Below are 23,964 nucleotides of genomic sequence, written 5' to 3'. Positions count from 1 at the left end.
CTTCATCCAGGCACATTGGTGAGAAGTGGTGTTTTAGGCAAAAAAGTTGCAGAATAGAATCTAAGCTTTAGAAAAATATGCTGACTGCAGGATGGAGAATGGATTGGGTGTGGGCAAAATTAGATATGGAAGAACAAGCTAGGATACTGTTGCAGCAATTCGGGGAGAAATATCTCTTGACACTCAACAGATATCTGGGAGACAGAATTGACAATGTTTGGTGGTGATTTGGAAGTGGGAGGAAGGAAAGGATTCACATTTCGTCCCAAGTTTCTTACTGAGGCAACTGAAAGAGGGCACACAGGAGGAGGAGCAAGCGTGGGGAGGAAGGAGGCGGGAGACTCGAGTCAAGATGTTGAGAAGATTCTGGACTCGATGCGCAAGACTCGAGCTCAGGGGAGCGCTCAGGGCTGGAGGGTGAGCCCGTGGAAGGACCTGGCACCATGAGAAGAGAGAGATATAAAGCATGGGGAGAGAAGAAGGCTCAGAATAAGACCACAGGAGCAGTGACATTTAGAGCTCAGGCCGACCAAGAGCTCACGACAAAGACTGAGGAAGGAAGAGAGACCAACAGAGTGGACAACAGGGGTCACATAGACAGCACTCAGCTGTTTCCCTGGCCCTGTCCTCACCTCCCTTCCTGGTCCCTGTCCACGTCATCACGGTGGTGAAAGCACTTGACCTTCCTCAGGGTGATGGAAGGACAGCCTCCGGGGCAGAACATACAACCTCCTATTTATTTGCTCAAGCACGTTCTGTGCTTTTGTTACCTAATCACAGCCTGGACTGAGCAAACTTGGTTTTACTTCCATTATCATCCTCTTTTAAGCTCCAGCCCCAGGACCCTAGGTTATCTGGAACTTTCCACTGTGTCATCCCTGGCAAAGAGCCCACACCCTCCAGGTACTCCCTCCAAAACGGCAGCTGTTAGCCTTATGTGGCTATTGATCAGCTGAAATGGGGCTGCTCCAAATGGAGATGTGCTGTAAGTATAAATTACACGCTGGATTGCAAAGATCTCAGTATGAAAATTAACATAAACTATCCTGGGAATAATTTTATATTGATTACATGCTAAAATTATATTTCAAATACATTGGGTTAATTAAAATACAGTATTTTAATTAATGTCACCTGTTTCTTTGTACCTTTTTTTCACACGACCGCTAGAAAATCTACAATTCCATATGTGGCTTGCATCATACTTCTATCGGATAGTGCTGCCCTAGAGACCTTCCTTGAGGTCCAAACTTACTTGAAACACAGAACAGTTTTCCATTTCTCCAGAGCCCTGCTGGCACAGGTCACGGGAAGGGAGAAGGACGTGCCTTACATGGCACCTGGTGTTTCATATTTTCATTTTATTTCTCATAATTCATAATAGCTATCATTCCCTCCCTCTCCCCCAATTTTTTAGATGAGAAAAACAGACACCAAATTTAACTCAAGCCTACTCAATTCCTAAACCCATAATTTTCCCAATACACAATGTTGCCAAGACTAATGGTGATAATAGTCTTTAAGGAATCCCCTTAGATAATGATAATAATTCCTTTATGTACGTAAAGCATCTCATATCATTTACATCATCCCCTCAGCTCCAAAAGAAAACCTTAAGACTGCCAATATAAAATATTTTTATTTTTAAATTTTGTTTATGCACAGTAGAAAATTAAAAGGTACAAAGGGGTAAAAAGTCAACCTCCTGTCCACCCATGACTTCCTCCCTCCCACCCCCGTCCACACCCCCTCCTACCCTCACCCCTGCCAACAACATGCTCTGTATATCCTCCCACTGAAGGTCATGCACAAATAGAATCAGAAGTGTGTGTGGATATATAGCCATTTTTCAAAATTCAAATAGCATCAGATTATACCCAGGTGCCAACTGTTGCTCTCGGTACTTAGCACCTTATCTTGGAGACCCTTCATATCAGTACATAAAGGCCTGCCCTTAACTGATATGTTGTATTCAAATTAAAAGAATTTTATAAATTACAAAATATATTCAAATCAGGACACTAAGTTCAGAGAAGGAGTCAGTTGTTCTCTTTGACAATGACAGTGACAGAATGAGGATGGGACCCCAGCCACCTGACCCCGGCCGGAGTCTGCTTCCTCTCCTTGACCCTCCTGGTGTCCCCATCTATGAAATAGTGGAGATAATTCCTGGCCCACCTACCGTGAAGCTGATACAGAGACTGAACAAGCTAATGAATCCTGGAAAGCACAATTCGAGCAAAAAACAGTCATTATTATCATTGTAACTTTTTAATCTATCACCTCAGTAGAATTGTGAGCAACATAAGGGAGCACAAATGTATTTGACCAGGGGGACATTTCCTCCCCTCTGTTCACACCATGAAGGATTATCTACTAGGCCCATAATATTGACTCCCCACCAGCGCTGCTCTAGCCCAAGGAGACAGATCCTAGCAGCCTCTCTCAAAAGGGTTGAAATGTTCTGAAGGGCTCAAGTGTGACTGCCCAGCCCCTCGTCTTGTGGAGAGTAAGCAGGCATAGGTCATGGGCTCTAAGAATAGGCCTCCCCAGGAAGGAGACTCCACTCACAGGGCCAAGACGTAAACACAGATAGACTGACATGGGCCCTGGAAATCTGGAGCCAGGTGAGTGGAAAACTGTCCTCAGCCCAGGAGTGGCTGGTTGTTTATGTACGGTCAGCCACAGCCTGATGTTTTCCAGGCCCAGGCCCAGCACAGGGAGCTGACTGCTCCCCCCACCACAGCTCCAGCCCAGACACAGGGAACGATGTGAATGACATGAACCATAATCAAATTAGGCTAGCCAAGGGGTCTGGTTTGTACTGTCCATCTGAACCACCAATGCTGCCTCATTTCACTTGGTGGTCATGCCCACATCCTTGGCGTCTAAGGCTTGCTTCTCCTTGCTTCTTCCTGGGTCTCCCCTGGTCCCAGGTCTTGAGGAAAAAGAAAAGGGAAAAACAAATTTCTAGGGAGGAAAAAGCAAATTCAGACTTACCCAAGCTAAATCTAGGCCACCGGCCACCTAGGCTGGATCTACCCCACGCATCTTCCCAGCTTCTCCAAGATGGCCCCATGGTCCCCAGACACGCAGGGAAAGTGTGCTTAAGCTGTGTGAGCACAAAGACTGAGCTTCCCCACGAGCTTTCTGGAGCCCCTTAGAAGGGCCCACAAAGCACAGAACCTCTGTAAAGTGTGCTTTTCTTTACCTTGGCTCCTCAGCTCGGCACAGATTCACATTGCCTCCATCCAGGGAGGTAGAAGGCAAATCCACGCATCCTGTTTCTAGAAAAGGTGTGAGGAGAGCAAGAAGACACCTCCCACTCTCAAAAGGCTTCTCCCCAGCTTGCCTGTATCTGAGCAGTTCCACTCCGCTCTCCATCGTCCACCCACTTTAACCAAAGTCAGCCAGTCAGTGATCTGCGTAGTTGGTCCTAAGAAAGAAACAAGAGCTGAATATTTAATGGGGTCCATCCCCATGGTGAAGGGATTAAGTTCAGCATGCTCTGCTTTGGTGGCCCTGGTTCACAGGTTAGAATCTTGGGCATGGACCTATACCACTCATCAGCCATGCTGTGGTGGCAGCCCACATACAAAATAGAGGAAGATTGGCACAGATGTTTAGCTCAGGGCAAATCTTCCTCAAGCAAAAAGAGGAAGATTGGCAACAGACGTTGGCTCAGGGCAAATCTTCCTCAAAAAAAAGCTGAATATTCAAAACAGACACATTTGCTGACAGTCCTCCCCTTAATAAAAGAATTAATTACAGAACTTCTTTAAAGAGGCAACTCCCCTAGGGCATATAAAATACAATTTTACCTATATATCATCAATGTATTCACAATTTTTTTGGTATAAACCTAACAAAGGTGCATCCATTTAGATATAACGCTGCATCTGTGATATTTTTGTTTTCTCAGTATAAAAATTTGTTTGAGGCAGGGCTGGTTTTATCATTCTACCTTTCAGATGAAGAAAGCAAGACTCAGAGAGGTTCTGAGCAAAAACAGGCATTCTCACTGCTCCGCACTGCCTATCCCATGGCTGAGGGTCTTATTTCTTAATCTGGCAAAATCCCATTGTACTTCCACCTGGCCTGTCTGCAGGAGTAGAGTAGAGGTTACCAGCTGCTGGGGTTAGGGAGGAATGGGGAGTTATTGTTTAATACATACAGTGTCTCTGTTTGGGATGATGAAAACTTCTGGAAATAGATGGCGGTGATGGTTGCACAACATTGTGGATGTACTTAATATACACTAAATTGTACACTTAAAAATGGTTAAAAGGGTAAATTTTATATATATATGTTTTACCACCATAAAAAGACTAAATTTTTTTTAAACAGAGGAAAAAAGCACCTCGCAGAAAGTCTGAATCATAGTAGGCTGTAACGAGGTAAGCTCACTTCCCATTCTGCCCTTTCCTTCTCCTTCCCCATTCTCCAATATAATATAGAGAACTAATCAAGAGAAAATAATTAGAATTGCAGTAATGTTGAGATATCACTTCTAACCTGGGAGATTGGCAAAAAGTAAAGTGCGATAAAACCCTTTGCTAATAAAAATGCAGGAAAAGGACACTCTCATATATTGCTGTTGAAAAGATGAACTGGGCAGCCTGTTTGGAATGCAATCTAGCAATGTCTCATAAAAGTACATTTATCAAATTAAAAATACACATACCTGGTATTAGTGAAAGGAAAAATATGTAGATGAGTAGAATAAAATAGAAAATCCAGAAACAGACCCAAACAGATATGGTCAGTTGATTTTTGACAAAGAAGCAAAGGCATGTCAATGAGAAAGATAGTCCTTTGAATTGGACAGACATATGCAAAAAAATTAACCTCAACCCATACCTCTCACCTTGTTCAAAAATTAACTTAAAAAGTGAATCATGGGGGCTGGCCCCGTGGCCGAGTGGTTAAGTTCGCGTGCTCCGCTGCAGGTGGCCCAGTGTTTCGTTAGTTCGAATCCTGGGCGCGGACATGGCACTGCTCATCAGACCACGCTGAGGCAGCGTCCCACATGCCACAACTAGAAGAACCCACAACGAAGAATACACAACTATGTACCGGGGGGCTTTGGGGAGAAAAAGGAAAAAATAAAATCTTTAAAAAAAAAAAAAAAAAAAGTGAATCATGGACCTAAATGCCAAACCTAAAACTATAAGCTAAAATTATAAAACATAGGAGAAAATCTTTGTGACTTTCAGTTAGGCAAAGATTTCTTGACCCATAAAAGATCACGACCATAAAAAAAAAATCATGACCCATAAAAGAAAAAGATTGATAGATTAAACTCTGCTATATTTAAAACTTCTATTCTTCAAAAAATACTCTTAAAAGAATGAAAAGACAGACCACAGACTTGGAGAAAATATTTGCAAAATACGTAAAGGAATTGTATCCAGATTATATAAAGAAGTCTCAAAGCTCAAAAGTAAGAAAACAAGCCGCTGAATTTTTTAAAAGGGAGAGTGAAATATTTGAACACTCTTTGCCAAAGAAGAAATAAATGTATGTAAATAAGCACATGAAAAAACGTTCAATATCACTTGTCATCAGAGAAACGCAAATTGGATCCACAGTGGGATACCTTACACACTTATTAGAATGGTTAAAATCAAAATAACTGACAATACCAAGTGCCAGCAGGGATGCAGAACAGCAGGAATTCTCAGTCACTGATGGTGGGAATTCAAAATAGTACAGCCATAGGGAACGGCTTGGCAGTTTCTTAGAAAGTTGAATATACACTTAGCATACAACCCAGCATCGTACTTCTAGAAATTTAACCAAGAAAAATGAAAACATATGTCTACATAATATCTCCACCTGAATGTTTATAGTATCTTCATTCATAACTGCCAAAACATGGAAACAACTCAAATGTCTCTCGACTCGAGAAAGGATAAATAATTCCACATAATGGAATACTACTCAGAAATAAAAAGGAACCAACCACTGATATTCGCAACGTGGCTGAATCTCAAAGCGTTATGCTAAGTGAGCGAAGTGAGACTCGAAAGTCTCCTCTTGTGATTTCATTTATATGACAATCTAGAAAAGGCAAAACTAGAGAAACAGAAGAGAGATCAGTGGTTGCAAGGGTGGGAGTTGGGGGAGAAGCATGAGGGTATTTTAGGGATCATGGAACTGCTCTTTATCTTGACTGTGGTATGTACATTTGTCCAAACTTGCAGAATTCTGCACTAAAATGGTGAATTATGCTGTATCTAAATCATACCTTTGCACATTTCCTTCAACTCGGAAATCTCATGTCTGGAAATCTGTTCCATAGAATTAAAAAGCACCAATACAGAAGCATTATTTATATTGCACAAAACAGAAAGTAATCTGATGACCCATCAATAGAAATCTGTCAAATAAACGGTGGTATAGCTATTTCAAGGAATGATGTCTAGCCATTTAAAAAATGCATTATATTTATGCCAGTTATCTTGGAGGGATTTCCATACTATATTGTTAAGTAATAATAACATGATGCAGAAAAGTATATTTAGAATGGTCCTATTTTAAAGAAATAAACAAGCACAAGTTAACCTATGGATGAGTTTGTATGATTCTATGTACATAAAGAAAGTTGTGGAAGGGTAGACACGGCTGTTAACACTGACTACCTAAGTTGGAATAGATTAGAAAAAAGGGAAATCAAGGTGAGTTAGAAAGAAAGAAAAAGAGACAGAGACAGAAAGAGGGGGAGGGAAGAAAGTAAGGAAGGAGGGAGGGAGGGAGGAAAGGAAGAAAGAAAGAAAGGAAGGAAGGGAGGGTGGGAAGGAGGGAGAGAGGGTTGGGAGGGCTCAAAGAAAGAAAGAAGATGAAGTGCCTGGAACTAGCCCAAGAATGGTTGTGACCTCACCTTCTTGCAGCTTGGACTCATTATATGTGTCAGTCCTACCAACAGAGGAAGGGAAAGGGAATTTCAAAACTCTCTCCAAAGATCCCATAGCCTCCCTCTCACACAAGGGACTAGGAATGGCACCACTCTGTTCTGGTCAGATCCCAGCCAGGATGAAGAAGGGAGCTTGTCCTTTTGCTGTGGGCTGCCTACCCCAGCTCCAGACGAAGGTGAGCACTGTGGGAGCTGTGGGAGGGGACCACAGGGCAAGAAGGGCTTGGAGAGTAGAAGCAGGCTGTGTGAGTAGAACCTATGTGTTTTGAGGGACAGGAAGCATCAAGGGCCACCCAGGCAAGAGACTGGATTTTCTAAGTTTTCAGAGAAGATGAGCAGAGCCAAAGTCATTCTCCGATGAACTCTGGAAACAGAAGAATCAGTCAGCAAACCCTTACACTTACCTACTGCATGCTTAGCTCTGCACAAGTTGCTAAGGAGGAAATTTGAGGGATATTCCCTCATACTATAGACTAGGAAATGACCTCAGAGTTTGCGATTTCATTAAAGAGACGAGAGTATTGCATTTTAAAAGTGAGGAACACTAGAAGAGTGTAGTATGACAAATGGAAGTAAGAGAAGGGAGATCAGGCAAAGCAATCTTTTGAAATAATAGTGCACATGCTTCCCACTTTTTTTGTCTTTGCCTTACTCAGCTCCTGCAGGTAGCAGACTCCAGTTTCCTTGCCTGGGAGAATTTCTCAGGGGCCTCCTGGTTCCCCAAAGTCAAAGCTCAATTGAAGAGAAGAGGATTTGAGGAAAGAGATTTTTCCCAGGCTAAAATTGGGGGTGGGGGTAGGGTCAATGGGTACCAAAATCAATAGGAACTTGCAACCCACTCCCTGCATCCCAAACTGAGAGACCCTCAGAAGGAACGGTGGTATGGTGTATCCTGGGCTCTGGACTCCCCATTGAAGCCCATGACCCAAAGGTGATCTGGAAGATACAGAGCAGTAGACCTGGAAAGACTACACCTGCTGAGAAGGGGCATCTCCACTATGATCAGTATGGACCAGTGACCCATGGCAACAGTAGCCTGGAGCCTTTACCCAATCCAGTGGGGGATCAGGTAGAGACCAAAGAAAGATTCGGGTTGAGTTTCCTGACAGCTCAGTAGGATGGGGATGTGAAATTACCATTAAGCTGTGTATTAGTCAAGGTTCTCCAGAGAAACAGAACCAGCAGCAGATATAGAGCGAGAGAAAGAGAAAGAGTGAGAGTGATAAAAGATTTATCATAGAAATTGGCTCACAGAATTATGGAGGCCAAGAAGTCCCAGGATCTGCTGTCTGCAAGCTGGAGCCCCAGGCCAGCTGGTGGTGTGATTCAGTCTGAGTCCAAAGACCCGAGAATTGGGGGTGGGGGCAGATGACGTAAGTCCTAGTCTGAGTCTGAAGGCCAAAGAACCAGGAGCACCAATATCCAAGGGCAGGAGAAGATGGATGTCTCAGCTCAAGCAGAGAGAGTGAATCCTTTCAAGCCCTCAGTGGGTTGAGTGATGCCCATCCACATTGGCAAGGGGGAGCTTGTTTACCCGGTCCACCAATTCAAATGTTAGTCTCTTCTGGAGACACCCTCACAGGCACACCCAGAAATAACGTTTTACCAGCTATCTGGGCATCCTTTATCCCAGTCATGTTGACACATAAAATTAACTATCACTAGCTATTTTTTAGAAAATAAAAAACTATGGTATTGCTTGCATACATGAGTTAGTGAACTGAGAGTTTTCCCACTTAAAAGAGATCTCGAAGTGGGTATGAGGGATGAGATGGGGTTCAATCTCCCTTGGGAACCATCAATAGGTCTTGGGGGGACAAAGAGGGGAACCAGAGAACAGGCTGAGCAAACATGTGACAGCCCAGATGAGCAGGGAGTGGGTGGCAGGGACAGTGAAGAAATGGGCTTCACGTATGGGTTCCATGTATGGTCCAAATTAGGGAGCAGAAAGGAACCCACTTTTACTGTCTCTCCTCATCAAAACACATCTGTCACTGAACATCTCCACTGGGCTTTGTCCTGTGACGTGTAGAGAGAAGCAAAACGCAGAGTCTGCGCCTTCTGTGAGCTCCTAAGTTAGTTAAAGAGATAATGTATGTACAGGAAAAAACACACTCAAGGCAGAGTCCTAAATTAATGATTATCAATGTGTATTGGTTTATGAGACCAAGTCTTATTGTCTGCCCAGAAGGCTCAGAAGGCTAAATGAATATTATCCCCAACGCCTGCCACCCCAGCCTTAATCAGTGGCCAAACAGACTCAGAACTGTTTGTCTCAATTGGCCATTTAAGTTTAACAGTATAAGACTGGCTAATGATAACAAAACACCGTAAAACCTCCAGAAGGAAGGGAGAATGTTTTGTGGATTGTTTTGTGTGTGTGGCAGTTTTAAGTTATTAGTTTTTAAAATCAGTACTTTTTAGTGGAAACAGCTCGACCAAAAATCTCTCACGGAAGTTTGAGACTCATTAAAACAAAGTTTAATGAGAAAAAAAAAAAAAAAAGACTTACTATGCTAAGCTCTGGGGACATGGAAAGGAATAATTCCAGGTGCCATCCTTGAGAAATGCAGAGAAATCACTTCCGGTTGACAGAGGTCTCCCAGAGCTGGGCCTGGATGAGCTGGTAGAATTTGTAGGTATCTAAGCAGGAAGCAGGTGTTCCACACCTGTGGTGTGATTAGCATGAGAGCAATGGGCTGCGGAGCAGGCCAGGTGAGTTGGGGATGAGGCGGGCAGAGAATAGGCTAGTTGAAGAAGAGTTGAGTCAGAGCAAAGAGACAGATGAGGCTGAACGGGACAGTTAGAAGCTGACAATAAAGTGTCATGGATGGCACCCAAAGACCTTTGGGCATCAGGCTGTGGGAACCTGGATCTACTAAGAATTCCTGATCTGCAGAGGGGCCCTAAATGTGCCCCACAAAAGCTCCTGCCACTTCCAAAGTGAGTGGCAAGTGGTGCTGACTGAGGCTGGATTTTTTTATTCTGGAGAATGTGTCCCAGCAAAGATCATTTGTAGCCCACTCATCTAGCGCCCACCTCTGAGTAATGGCTCTCCCAGAGCACCCGCCATCTGTGGACACTCACCAGAGCCTGAGCGAGCCCTTCAGGCCTCCCCAGCATGGCCTAGAGACCTGTAGAGGGCCACGTGTTCCTGAATAGCTGATTTCCATCATCCCTAGTTCCTGCCAGTCAGACTAAAAGAGACAACAGAGGGTTCCTGTCACATCAACCTCTGCTCCCCATTGCCAGCTGGAAAGAGGCTGTGAGGAACACTGAGGCCCACGGCAAAACCTGAGTGCACTCCCTGAGTCCCCAGAGGACCCAGATGGAGTCAGGGCCAGCCAGGCCTGGTTGACCATCAACGTAGCTGCAGGATACATAGAATGTATCTTCAGGTGCCTCATGCAGGGGTGTGCGTGTGTGTTTTTACATGTGGGGCTCCTGGGCATAGGGTGTTGGGTAACCCACGCCTAACATCCCAGCCCAACAGGCAGCCAAAGGATTGCAACAGGCTTTATCTTTGAGGGTGCTGACAAGCAAATCTTCTTCTGAGAGGGTCATTGTCCTCATGAACTCTCATGTCACAAACACGTTGTACCACATGCTCACTCTTCTCACAGACAGTTCTGTACGTTTCACCTGCTGAAATCAAACTCCAAAACAGCCTAGACTTTACACTGTGTGGCTGAGTTTTCACAACTCCTAGGGACCCAATAAATGTGTTTTGATTTAATGGTAAAGGGGTCCCAAGAAGACCAAGCCAAGGGGGTTGTAGTACACAGAAGTGGGAAGGAACTTTTCCATCCCTTCCCCTTGGGGTGCTGGTAATGGTGGCACAGGTGATGGGATCGATGGGAAAGGAGAGAAGTTGTGGATTTGCTATATCAGAATCTCTGAGGCATTAGTAATTAGGCATTAATATTCCCTAAAGTGAAGTCAAAGACCAAGAAACAACAGCCCCAAGAAGAGAGGCACAAAGGGGAAGCTTCTTTCAGACTGAATCATATGCCTCAAACACATCAATCCACTACTTCTGTCAAACCCACGAGATCCTATCATGACCCAGATTCTTGCCTCATTCTTTTGGCCACATTACACATCACTCCTTCTCCCATATTCCAGTTTGGCCCTTTAATGATCCTGTTCCCCATTGACTGCCACTCTCTTAAGACTTTCCTCCAGCCCCAGTTAAGAAAAGCACAGGATCACCACCTCCCAGACCCCACCGCCTCCCACCCTGCCCGCTCCAGGATCCTCCCCCAGATCAGAAGAAGTAAGAAGAGTTTGGGGGTTATTTGCCTCACAAGCAAACAGGTTCAAGATATGGGCAAAACAGGAACACATTCCGAGTGTGACTTCTGGGCCCTGGGATGAATGGGCAGGCCAGATCGCAGCCTGCTGGGGCTCAGACACTTGGAGACTTTAGCAGCAAATTTCCCCTGTGGCAGCCCTGGCCTCTTCTTCAGGGTAGTAGCCGCCTGGGAGGAAAGACGAGATTTAAATTGGTAATAAAGCACTGTACCAAATCGGACTTTGACCTTGTTCAGAATTCCACTGGCCCGTGTTCCCCGACCCGACACCCCCCTTTCTGCCCAATTGTTCCCTTAAGTAGCTGCCTGCTATCTGAGGCAGTCAGGCAGGCTGTCACCAGCTGCTGCCTCCCTGGCTGCCTTCCACCTGGCTAGCTCAGAAAGCCTTGAAATTAAACAGCTTCGTCTTTCGGGCCTTTTTTGCTGCCTCTGAGCCTGGAGTGAGACAAGAGTGGTCTGGACGAGGCCTCTGGCCCCGGCTGGGCCTGCTTGTAGGTCATGGGAAGAGGTGAGCACAGGCCCAGAGAGCCACTCTTAGGCATTCTTGGTTACCAAAGCGATTCCCAGACAAGGTCTGGAATGGCTAGTGTGGGCCAATACGCCTGCTACGTCCACGGAAGCAGCATAGAGCCAATTTTTATTTTCTCCAGCTCCCTCCACTGCCCCAGAACACCCTCTGCTTGCCACAAAACACCAAGTTTTTGTTCATTTCTTCTGCCTGGAAGGTCTTCCACATTCTCTTCTACATGCCCCAATTCCCCCCTTCCTCCCAGGGCCTTGGAAACCCCTCCCTACCACAAGGCGCCTGCACTCCCCTGCAGCCCTCCCATCCTTCTACTCTGACCTCCTCAATTCATGACTCAAATCAAGTATCCGGGGCATTTAGTCACAGGCTGATTTGCCTTGTTGTCTAATTGTTTCAACAAGACGGTAGGCTTCCAGGGACTGTGTATTACCTAAAACTGGTACTTAGTAGGTCTACCGGGAATGAATGAATGAAAGTTCAAATGAATGAGTAAATGGATTGCTTCAGTCAGAGCAACGTTTTCTTTAGACACCCAGAACTCTTCCCAACAAGAGAGCTCTTCATTCCACTGGCTTTTGTAGAGACCAAGCCACTGTAAAGACCAGTAGAGACCAGTGCCTCCCAGAGCACAGGGAAACCAGGAATGTTTCACCAGGAGAAGTCAGTTAGCCAGAACAGCTGGACTGCCACCAGCATACAAGGCACTAGTGAGGGCTGGGGGCATATTTCCTGCCCTCTGTGATCTAACTGGGGTGATAGAATGTGCCCACATGAAGATTTGGTTTCCTGTCAACGCACACAGTCAGGCCCATGTATGTAAAGGCTAAAAGTAACAGGGTACAAGAGGGACCCAGGCCAGGCTGTCCTCATCAGACAGCATGCGAAGGACACAGAAAACAGGGCTGTTAAGTGGAGGCAGGGAGGAGGCTGGGTGTTTAAGGGTGGCAGGGAAGAGCACCCCCTGTTTCCTCTTCCCCAGCCAGACTCCATCTGTTCATGTCTGCTCCCCAACCCAGGTTAGCAAAAGGCAAAAAATGGGGCCAGGACAAGGGTCAAGGCTGGGGGTGGGGTGAAGGATGCGTAGTTAACTCAGGGAGTCCATCTGAGAGGCGACATCTTGGGACTGGCCACATCAGAATGCAAGGCAGCCTCCACACATGCACAGTTAACAGAAAGGGGAAACAGAGAGAAAGCCTCAAAAAGACAACAGCCTGGAAGACTAGGCAGGCAAGAACGATGATCTGGAAGGACAAGTGAAGTGTGAGCTGTTACATCTTTTTACACATCGGGCCCAAGGCTAGGGTAGGGCACCGTTGGTGAGCTCTGTCCACGGGGCTTCCACCTACGGTCTCAGAAGGAAGTCAGGAGCCAGGGGCCATGGAGCAGCCTATGTGAGCCCCACATGCTTGGAAACTCCCCCTGTGCCATCGTGCTCCTGTCTTCACTGTGTGAGGGCAGTGAGACCCTCTGACAAAAATAGGCCATGAGCTTGTCTTCCGGGGCAGAACGGGGGCTCGGAGAAGAAAACATGAAGAGAAGGGGAGCAGCAGCCTCTGACCTACAGGTGGGCAGACCAAATGTGGCAGGGTAAGCCTAGGCATCACGAGGAGAGACATGGAGTCATTCTGGGGCTCCCCAAGGGACAGAAAGGCCCATGTGTGATTTCCCAACAGTGCCCTGCTCTGGGGCCAGCCCACATGTAATTCGGGCCCTTCTACTCTGGCTCAGAACCGCTAGCCCACCCAGTGCATATAGCTCCATCATCAATGGTAGCAAGCAAAGTTCACCAATTCCATTCCTTTTATACTCATGCTTTTCCTAGGGAAAGGAGCAGACCCAAAGGAGAAGGCAGTTGCCATGAGCTGGCACTTGTTGGCGTATCTCTTTGCTAACTCAGCCCCTTTCTTTCAAGAGGAATTTTACACAGCCCATCTTAAGGGCACCTACTGACGTCAAAACCACTAGTTCACAGGGAGTTGTCTAGGTCAATGAAAGCCCCACCACCAGGGCGGATTTCCTCCTTCTGCTCCCCAATGTCCCCCAGGAACATGAGAGGAATAGCAGGCAATCAAGGAACAGAGGCTGAATGCCCAGGGGGACTTCCTCCCGCACTCCAGCCAGAGACATGGAAAGTAAAAAAGTCATCATTCTCAAAACAGGGGAGGGAGGGCTGTGTATGATTGTCTTTGACTGTGGGGAGGGTGGGTCAGACACCCTGAGCATCTGATAACCGCACTCTTGAGCACACGCATGTGCACACAGTGTAATGTTGAGGCCGAGAAACAGTGGAGAACCACAGTCAGAGAGGGAACGGAAAACAGGCCAATTTGGAAGACAATGCTCCATCTCCAATCACTCCACCCTAGGTTAGGACTGTGGTTCCTATATCTGGCTGTGAGGCAGAATCACCTGGTGAGCTCAGAGAACATGCAGATTGCTGGGCCCCATTACAGTCCCGCCAAATCAGACCCACATGGGGTGTGGAAATTTGCGTGTGTGTGTGTGTTCAACAAGCTCCCCAGGGACTCTAATGCCACATTTCCCTACCCTGAGCTTAGAATTGCTGGATTCAAGTATGGTTCCGTGCAAACTGGTGATGCTCTTGTTCAAGGCCACAGGCAGTCCTCCAAAGACAGACCAAAGACCCAGAGCATGGAATGGACAAGCCAGATCTACTCCCAGAGAAGCACCACACAGCCTGAGCATCTTGCTGGCACACTCGGCCACAGCAGGTGATCTTAGATTGGTTGACTTCTAGCACTTTGTTGTTTATTTTCACAAAATCAACCGTTACAAACACCTGACGATGGAAATTTGAATGCTATTCTCCTTCCTGTTTAACATGTTTGGCAAGCAACCTCACCTGCCAGAGGTAACGTGGAAACTCAGCCCCCAGTGGCTCATTCAAGATGAGCCCAGGGTCACTAAACTGTTACCTTATTTTCCTTGGAGCTCCTGTTTGCCTGAACTGTTCTACATCCCACGGGAAAGTGATTTGGAGAGTCAGGCTTGGACCAGTACTCCTGGGCTAAACGGCTGGGCAGAGGAGACAGTGCCTTCCTCGCTTTTGATTTTATTTTTGCTACCTAAGATAAGGTCACAGAAGAAAGAGCATTGTTTCTATGTGGCTGGTGCTGAATCCTTGCAATTTACCAGTGACATCTTACTCGCTCATGAACTATTCTGGGTCTGAGTCATAGACAATGGGGCTTTTTAGAGGAGAAAAAAATAATTCCTGAAACGAATGAGTTATATTCTGGCCAGGGAGGCAATACAAGAGAAGCACTCTCTCTCACCCACACCATCGGGGCTGAGAGCGGATGGACATTAGTGGACAAAGCTGGGACATTGAGGACTATGGGAACAAAGTGTAAGGCCATCTCAAGGTGGGTAGTCAAATAGGATACTTTATTCTGGAATATCCAGGGGGCTACATCCAAGTGGAAAGGAGGAACAAGAAAAGTATCTGCCCCACAAAGCAAGGAAGATTATTTGCCTCATCCTTGGCACTGAGTCAAAGGAAAGTCATCTCCCCTGAGAAAGAGTGGGGGAGGAAGGAGGGAAGGAAGAAGGAAACCGGAAAACTGATGTCTACCGAGTGTCCTTTACATGACATCCATTATATGATAGGCACTCACATCCTATCACCATATTTAACCCTACAGTTTTCCCCATTTTTACAGAAGAGGAAACTAAGACACAAGGACTGAGACTTATGACGTGAGATTGAAGATCCTATGGTCACTGGCATTGTCTAAGATGCTTTGCTCAGATCCTGACTGTTGTCAGTGCCATTGTCATCACTGCCCAGGAACAGATTGTCACATGCCCTCCTGGAACAAGGCCTTCTTTCTATTCGTTTGGGCATGTTTTGTACTCAACAGAAGGATCTTGGCATATCAGCCTCCGGGGTCAAGAACAGACAAACCCCCAGGCCAAGGGGAAAGGACTGCATGAAACAGCAGGACGATCAGCCTGGATGGTTAATTTTATGTCAACTTCACTGGGTCATAGTACCCACATACTTGACCAAACATGATTCTAGACATTTCTTCGAAAGTATTTTTTAGATGAGATTAACATTTCAATAGGTGGACTCTGAGTAAAGCAGATTACCCTCCATAATGTGGGTGGGCCTCATCCAATCAGTTGAAGGCCTCAGTTAAAAAGAAAAAGCCTGACCTCCCCCCAGGGAAGAAGGAATTGTGCCAGTGGCTGGCCTTAGGACTTGAACTGCCACTCCTCCCTGGGCCTCCAGCCTGCTGGTCTACTCTGCAGATTTTGGACTTGCCAGTCTCCATGATCACACAAACCAATTCCTTAAAATAAATCTCTCTTTATACGTACACGTCCTGTTGACTAATAAGCAATGCAAGAGACCAGGACACCTGCATGCCCTAGACCCACACCAGCAGGGAGAACTTTTGCCCCCTCGATGGGCAGACTGTCACAGCAAAATTGACAGTAACTTAGGCAGCAGTTTCCATGTTGCTGCTGTCAGGGACACAAAGATGTATGTGAGGCACACTCCCTGTCCTCCAGCAACTTTCTAACTTGTCCCAAAGTTAAAGAATCTCAGTGCTGCAAGGAAGCCCCATGAGGCTCCTCTAGTCCAAGCCCTCTGTTCTACGGACGGGGAAACTGAGGTTCTGAGAGGGGATGGGACCTGCCCCAGGCAGCACAGCCTGACAACGGAAAAGTCGGGACTAGATCCCACGGAGAGCATTCCAGACAAGAAGAGTGCGAGTGTGTGTGTGTGCGTGTGTGTGACACACTCACTGAGGACGGTGAGAAGGTGAGTAGCTGGAGCAGGGGGACCAGGGGCTGCAGACAAGCTGGAAATGGGGGTAGGTGAGTGTGCAGAGCATCCGACACCTGAGTGCAAAGTTTAGAGCTGGTCCACCAGGTGTGGGGGAGCTTCCAAACACTTCTGTGCTGGGGGGGGTCATGACGGAAGGGTTCCTATAAGACGCTGCTCTTACAGGAACACTGAGAAAGAGAAAGAGACAGGAAGGAAGCCTCCTTCAAGCCACACCATTGGACAGATGTTTGTCTCTCCAGACAGAAATTAGGAGGTTGGATCCAGGGTTGAGCCAGAGTAGATGAGTCATCGAGTTAGATTAGGAAATGGAGACAGTGTAAGAGAAAGAAGAATATCAAAAGAAAAGCAGGAGGTGGGGCCAGGCCTGTGGCGTAGTGGTCAAGTTGGGTGTGCTCCGCTCCGGTTTGCAGATTCAGATGCCCGGCATGGACCTACACCACTCATCAGCCATGCTGTGGCAGCAACCCACGTCTACAGTGGAGGAAGATTTTGGCACAGATGTTAGCTCAGGGCTAATCTTCCTCAAGCAAGAAGAGGAACATTGGCAACAGATGTTAGTACAGGGCTGAACCTTCCTCAGGGAAAAAAAAAAAAGACAAGCAGAAGGAGACAGAACGAACTCGAAAAGTAAAGACCCTGAGCCAGTCTTCCAAAGGGCTATCCCAGCTGTTCACAACCAGCAGCAACAGGGAGAGGTTAGGCTTTTTGCTCAGAGGCCGTGAGGAGGTAAGAGAAGCCATTCCGCCAAAAGCCTGGTGGTCATGCTCCAGCAAAGCAGTGTGAAGGCTCCTGCACACCCTCGGCTTCTGGTCTCCCCGCCAGGAGTGAGGGGAGCTGGCTCACATCATCGTTAGAGCCTCCCCTCTTCCTCCCATCATGGGCCTCCCACTCCTTCCAGGCCTCCAGGGTCTGTCTGCCTGAAGCATAGACCCTGGGAAATGGCACCCTCCAGGGCTACTGGGCTCCTTCACTAGCAGTCAGCCAGACCCTCGTTGGTGGTAGCACCATAACATGTCACCATCTGCACATCCAGCCTTTCTTCCCTCCCTGCTCAGCCCTCTCCTAGTCACTGCTTCTTCTCTTGGGACTTCAACTGTTGGATCAATGCTCCGCTGAGGTGCCTAATCCAGGTCTAATCTCAAGAAAAGATCAGGACTATTTTCCTTTTGGGGTTCATCCTCAAGAGCATTCTCTGTGGTGTCCTCTGACGTGAAATCTGCCAGAATCCTACCTTGATAATTGTTCACTACTAAAATGCTGCAAACGTGGATGTTCATTTCTAAAAAGAGAAAGCATGCTGACTCTCCTGCCTCTGTGTCAGTCCCTCCCTTTCCTTACCACCCCCCCCCCTCCCCCCGCCGCCGGCTCCCAGCCTTCTCTCTCTCTCCTTCCAAACTTACTCTCCCGGGGCGGTGGGAGAAAATTTGGACTCAAGGGAAACTGTCATGTACTCACCAGACATCCCACATTTTACTCACCATCTCCGGTTTCTGATGAGTAATAGAGTTACTATGCCATTCACCGGAGCGTAGGAGAGGGAGGGGATGAGCCAGCCTCACGCGCTCACTTGGGGCGTCTAGAGACATGTAAGCAGAACTCAGGAAAGCTGTCTGGGCTGGAATCAGAGATAGGTGGTGGTTTTATGTTATGTAACTGGATGAAATAGCTGAAAGTCAGCGTAAAAAAGAGAGAGCGAGCTCAGGACACAGGAGCGGAAGCTGGTGAAAGGAGACTGAGGAGGAGTTGGAGACCCAGGAAAGGTGGTTCAGAGACTTTAGGAGAAGACTGGAAGTTTTTCTTTCACCAGGAAGAAATGGTCAAGTCAAGAGAATTAAACCTGCCTAGGAAATGTCCATTGAGTCTACCAACAGGCATCTCGGTACCACAGTGAGGGTAGTTTGGGCCCAGTGGTAGATGGACAAGTTAGAGAGCAGTGAATTAGAAATTACCTTCCAGAAGGTGTGAGAAATAGAGGGGCAGCACGATGGGCATGTGAAGGCAAGGAGGGAGGCTGTTATTTTTTTTCAATGAATGAGATTTGAATGTGTTAAACTCAGATAGAAAAACATTAGCCAAGGGGGAGGGGCTAGAGACATGGGAGAGAGAGGACATTTAATGGGATCAGTAGATTGTAAAATCTGGGGCACAGGTGTTGGGAGTTAGCTGGCCAGGAGGAGGTAATGTGACACGGACAAGGAACAAAGGGTACAAACGAATATAGGATGGTTCGGTGACCAGGAAGGGGGAGGGCTGCTTCTGATGGTTTCTGTTTTCCTTTCCTTTTTTTAAGTAGAAGGGGACCTCATCTTTGGAGGTTGGGCTAGTGCAAACCAGAGGAGACATCATAGGGTGACAGGCTTGGAGTCCCTGGGGCAACTGCCTTCCAGGGCAGGTAGCCATCCTGGCATGCACCTGATGTGGCCTATGCGATAGCTGCTTGTTGATCTCAAAGGAGGCTGGCCTCAAGGTAGACTGATAAAATGATGCTCTCAGGCTACCAGCTCCTGGTGGCAAAAATGTGGGGCTCTGTGGAGACACATGACTATAGGTGTAGCTCTTCAGCCTTGGGCTGGTGCAATCACCCGTCACCCATCAAACATCTGGGACTCTCCCGACAATACCTATCTTAGTCCCGTTGAGCTGCTATAACAGGTGTGAGAAATAGAGAGGCAGCACGACGGGCATGTAAAGGCAGGGAGGGAGGCTGTTGGTTTTTTTTTTTAGTAAATGAGACATGAATGTGTTAAACTCAGATAGAAAAAAACCAGCCAAGGGGGAGAGGCTATAAATAACAGAAGCTTATAAACAACGGAAATTTGTTTCTCATAGTTCTGGAGGCTGGAAGTCCAAGATCAGGGCGCCAGCTGGTCAAGTGAGGGTCCTCTTCTGGTTTGCAGACTTCTCGTTGTATCCTCACATGAAGGAAGTGGGGAGCTCTGTGGGTTCTCTTTCATAAAGGCACTAATCCCATTCATGAGGACTCCACCTTCATGACCTCATCATCTCTCAAAGGCCCCATCTACCAATACCATCACATTGGGGGTTAGGCCTCAACATGTGCATTTTAAGAGACACAAACATTCAGACGATAGCATTCCATCACACCATCTTGGTACTACCTAATAGTGGTCATCACAGTCCACCATGGATCATAACTATGTATGGCTAGACTCAATATCTTTTCTTGTAGGTTCCTGATGGGGAGGAATTCCATATTGTTGATCCTTGTATTGCTGTTCAAAATTGCTTTCTGTGTGAAACTGATCATTTTTTGGCTAATTTCCACTGTCCTGATGCTGCCATTTCAGCTCAGCCACTACTCAGAGATGACCCCCAGAAAGCCACCGCCTGCTCCTCTGGCATTGGCCTGCTTCACATAAGACGGTTTTAACAAGATGATGCCCAGGGATTTGTAACCCACCCTGCCCCACTCCCAGCAGCCAGATCCGAAAGGAGAGTTCCAGATCTTCCACCCTTCCCAGCTCAGCTGCCTCCCGACCAAAAGAGAATTTCTGGGAGTCTGTCCACAATTGCACAGCTCTCATTGTCCAGTGCACGGTTCCCTGGCCCTCCCCCTTATTAATTCAACACCGGGGAGGGCTACAAAGCAATGGGCCGAATTCCAATCATGTCATCACTGGGGAAACAATAAAATGCCTGACTGGCTATAAAGACTATAACTGTCGCCAAGATAAAGGCTGAGCTCTCCAACAATGGCCTTCTGGGGGGCTAGGAGTGCAGCCCCAGCAAAGCTTGGTTGTTCGTGGCAGAAACTGGGAAAACATTTCCAGATTGGAAGCCCCTACTGGCTCTAGTGTGGGACAAAATAGGCAAGGAATACAGGGCAGCAGATGGTGCTGCCAGGTGGAGGGCCCCGAATTGGGCTGAGGGAGCCCCACACCCACATCCGCTCCAGACATGCTGCAGACCCGTGTGGTCTGAGTTAGCAGGTATCTGGAGGAGGGTGAGTCCAGCTGGTCTGTAACCAAAAGAGCCATCCCATACCTCCAGAAAGCGTGTGGCAGCTTCTAACGTGCCTTTGCATTTTTATCTCAGCTAATCCTCAAAGCCAGCCTGTGAGGGGCTAGAACAAGTATTCTTTTCTTTCTTTATTATTGAGGTATAATTGACATTTAGAATTATATTTGTTTCAGGTGTACAACATAATGATTTGATATTATATATGTTATGAAATGATCACCACTATAAGTCTAACTATCGTCTATCACCATTCAAAGTTATAAATTGTTATCCTGCCATAAGAACTTGTAAGATTACTCTCTCAGCAACTTCCAAATATGCAATACAATATTATTGACTATAGTCGCCATGCCGTTCATCACATCCCCTGGCTTATTTACTTCATAAGTGGAAGTTTGCACCTCTTGACCCCCTTCACTATTTCACCCTTCCTCTAGTCGCCCTCCTCTCCGGCCACCACCAATCTCTTCTCTGTATCTGTGAGTTTTGTTTGTTTTGTTTTCCACATGTAATTGAAATCATACAGTATTTGTCTTTCTCCGTCTGACATTTCATGTAGCATAATACCCTCAAGGTCCATCCACGTTGTTGCAAATGGCCAAAATTTTGGGTTTTTTAGCTGAGTAGTATTCCATTGTACATATATACCACATCTTCTTTACCCATTCATCTATTGATGGACACTTAGGTTGTTTCCGTGTCTTGGCTAGTGTAAATAATGCTTCAATGAACCTAAGGATGTATACATCTTTTCAAATTAGTGTTTTCGTTTTCTTCAGGTAAATACCCAGAAGTGGAATCCTGGATCATATGGTAGTTCCATTTTTAATTTTTTGAGGAACCTCCGTTCTGTTTTCCATAGCGGCTGCACCAATTTACATTCCCACCAGCAGTGTACAAGGGTTCATTTTTCTCGACATCCTCACCAACACTTATTTCTTAACTTTTTGATAATAGACATTCTAACAGGTGTGAGGTGAGGTGATATCTCATTGTGGTTTTGATTTGCATTTCCCTGATAATTAGTGGCACTGGGCAGCTTTTCATGTGCCTGTTGCCCACCTGCCTGTCTTCTTTGGAAAAATGTCTATTCAGACAAAACAAGAATTCTTATCCCCATTTTATAGATGAGAAAACTGAGAACCGGGCAGTGAAATATCCTTGGATCTTAAGTGGCAGAACTACTCAGGTCTTCTGACTCCTAGTTCACAGCTTTTTCCTGTCAAAGTACACTGCCTCTCCTTTTTGGAGAGTGGTTATTGCATTGAGAGTTAAAAATAGACCCTGAAGATGCTATAGTTCCTTCATCCTCTCAAGCCCACTTGGCAATAATACATCAGAAAGGGCCTCCTCAACTTCAGGATAGAAGAACCACTTCCTAGAGCAAGCTCCAAACAAGTCACAAAACATGCTCTTGCTGCTCGATCAGAACCAGAGGTGAACAAGGCTGCCTCAGGATAACTGGGCTCTGCAGGGGGTCGGATGGAGGCAGTCTGGGAATACATCCTCCCGCAGAAGGACCCAGGGTGTGACAGCCCCTCCCATTCAAACAGATAATATGAATTTCTTCCTTCAGGGTGAGGTTGAAATGGCAGATTTCAACGTATGTAACTTAAGAAATGTGAAAACCACTATGTTTTTGCAGTTTACAATTAATTTAGTTAATCAATAAATACTTTAGAGGCAACACGTTTGTCTAGCCCAATGCTAGGCACAGGGAGAGATGCAAATACAGAAGAAACATGAGCCCTATGCAAAGTTACGGAGAGCAGAATGAATGATGCCTCCTCCTCTCTGCTTTCCTGCCTGAGTCTTCAAGGCCAAAGAGAAGAAAGACCAAAGCTATCTCAGAATCTCTGCTCTGTCTACCAGCTGAGACTCAAAACCAGGCCTTCGTATGTTAGCATCTTTACGGTGCCAAGGGCAGAGAGAGCTTCCTTCAATGTCTTTGTTGCTGATCAGTGAGAAGGATGCCCTGGGATGGGTACCTGGGATCCTGCCTTTCCTCTCTGCAGGCTGGGTCTGCTGTGGCCGTGGATTACCTGGAGAGGTTGGTTACAGCACAGAGCAGAACTAGAGGCTGTCCAGGCCAGAGCAGATCCAATGAGCAGGTCCCAGAATGAATGACCACCTCTAGGGCCTTTGGGCTACTTGCAGGGCAGATATGAACTGGTCTAGTCCAAATTACCACTTCCCTTTGGAGCCCATGGATACGACCTCACATGAACTTGCAATCATCCAAGGCTTACTTTGGTTGTTAGAGCATTTCATGGCTGTGGTCACCCTGACTCCTCAATTGGATGGGAAGTGACATGAGGGCAGGGAGGTAGGCAATTGGTCTCCCAGAGACATAATCTTCCATTTCTCAGCACTTCCTTCTCCACAGAAGCCCTTGCTTAACATCCTTCCGAGCTCTTCCTATCAAAACCCAATCTCAAGAGTAGATCTAAAAATTAAGCAGAATCTGAGCCAACTGGAGCTAGAATGACTCCTTGAGTTTCCAGGTGAGGAGACTGAGATTAACACAGACTTAAGGTGTGCCGCCTGGCCCTACAACTCACACTTAGAGTGGCCAGGAAAATTCTAGGCATCGGTGAGGAGGGAATATTATTTATGAGCGGTCAGAGCCTTTCACTTACAGCACCCATTTATGAAAGCAACACTGATGACTCCGCTTCCTTTTAAGGCTTTGCATGACCCAGTAAGGACAAGACATCGCACACCCTTGGCACCCACAAACACCAGTTCCAGGAACAAATGAGTGAGCCACTCTGGGTCTACATGCCTGATGTGGACATGCTTGAGCTTGCACCTGAACATTTATTGGCCCCAGGTTGATGGTCAGAGCAACCTCAGAGCACTTTGCTCTTTCACCATTTTTCTCCGTCACACTAGAGTCACTAGTTGCAGCTCCAACACCAGGACAATCACACCCCACAGGTGTGTCCCCAGGTAGGCAGTGTCTGGAAGCAGGAGCCTTCATCCAACATCTCGCTCACACAAGCTGGTTCAAGACACACTTATTGAGCATCTGTTTTTGTGCCAGGCAGTGGGCTAGGTTCTGGGAAGGCAAAGTCACCCTCTCCTCACTGACTCCTTTTTCTCCCCACCCTCCCTGCCTTGGTCTCATCCCTCAGCAGTTCTGATGCCTTCCTGGTATCCCCCTTCCAGTTCATTCCTCCAGTCCACCCTCCACACTGTGACACTCTCTTTCTAAAACACAACGCTGACCACATTACCGTCTTATTAAAATCTCTTGCTGGTTGGGCTGGCCCTGTGGCCGAGTGGTTGAGTTCGCGCGCTCCGCTGCAGGCGGCCCAGTGTTTCGTTGGTTCGAATCCTGGGCGCGGACATGACACTGCTCATCAGACCACGCTGAGGCAGCGTCCCACATGCCACAACTAGA

This window comes from Equus caballus, chromosome 8, assembly GCF_041296265.1.
Source record: "Equus caballus isolate H_3958 breed thoroughbred chromosome 8, TB-T2T, whole genome shotgun sequence".
NCBI classification, from domain to species: domain Eukaryota; kingdom Metazoa; phylum Chordata; class Mammalia; order Perissodactyla; family Equidae; genus Equus; species Equus caballus.
The sequence above is the reverse complement of the archived record's forward strand: the minus strand, read 5'-3'. Positions refer to the sequence as shown.